Genomic DNA, 1388 nt, shown 5'->3' on the forward strand with positions numbered 1-1388 from the left:
CATCCACGCAAAGACCGCTCCGATACCACTTGATCAGGATTTGGGTGTGACAAAGGACCCTTCCAAGACCTTTTACTTCCGTGATGTGTTAAATTGCATTTTTAAAAGAACATAAATGAATACATCTGCATGTTGTAAAGAAGAGTAACATGACATTCATCAACACATGAAAACATAAGTCGTTGATAATGGAGTTCGTCCAGGAGGGACTACATCTCTGGGCCCTAGTGTCAAGATGGTGTAGGCCGCTGCATTAAGTGTTGTCAATAGTGATGATGTACATAAGAGGTGATGTTGCTATCATACTAGGAAAATTCCCTCATGCAAGAGTGGCTCCAAGAGATGTTCCACTATAGGAACTCTGAATAAAAAGGACTCCTATCAGTATGACATAAGCTCATGCATGATAAGCATCCCACCAACATGGCATAGAAGGGATCTCAATGCAAACATACATGGTGACAACATGAATATCCCATCAACATAATGACAAAGGCATCTCAAATCAAACATGACGAATCATGACACAAGTACATCCCACAACTGATTATGCGTCACATCAACCAGGAATCATGAAACAAGTAAGGAAACAAGATCCTACATCAAACATCAAACAGGGATCTGTGTAGCATAATGCATAGCAAAAGAAGTACATGAACACACTACATATACCTCACATCTTGGGGCCATCTGCAGAAAAGGATGTCAAGCTGCTGAAGTTGTTCGTACCATCATTCCCGCAGCATCGAATCTCATGGAAATGACTGCTAGCACATGAATGCTGACACCTGCATTCCACTTAGAAAAGTGGCCAAAAAATGAAATGGGAAAATGGAAAATCTGAACACACCATTAGATTTGTGGCGTCAAATAATGCAAAATTAACTGTCAAATTTTTGAATTCTGAGAAAGTGGAATTCTGAGCTTAAGGAATCTTTTAGATTCCCCCTAGAATCTTCAAAGATTCCCTCCTCTGGGTCCTCTGCAAATCGGTTCCTCATATCAGGAAACTAACTGTGCCATCAGGTTCATGTCACTGAGAGGTGTAAGATCAACATAAAATTTGTCCAATTTGGACACTGCAAAAATTTCACCCTCCTGAGAATTTTGCTAAATCATGGTTCCGCTTGTAATAAATTAATTAAAAAAATATTACGTCGCAATTTTCGTGCCCGCTCCTGGTTCCTCCATCCTGGGTGCACTAGCAAATGTTGGGTTTATATGAGTTTTCATGGCGGATTTACCAATAAAGTTGTTTGGCAAATTGGTTAGGAATTCCAAGTAAGAAGGAGGGGGTCGGGTGGTCAAACCCCGACCCCTCCATTTTAATACATTGTTTGTTTCGTTTAAAAAAAACCGCATGAATGTTTTGGGGGGCTCGGGTCCAC

Source organism: Pinus tabuliformis, chromosome 3_1, assembly GCF_031772625.1.
Source record: "Pinus tabuliformis cultivar Carrire ecotype Pingquan chromosome 3_1, CPIR1, whole genome shotgun sequence".
Classification (NCBI taxonomy): domain Eukaryota; kingdom Viridiplantae; phylum Streptophyta; class Pinopsida; order Pinales; family Pinaceae; genus Pinus; species Pinus tabuliformis.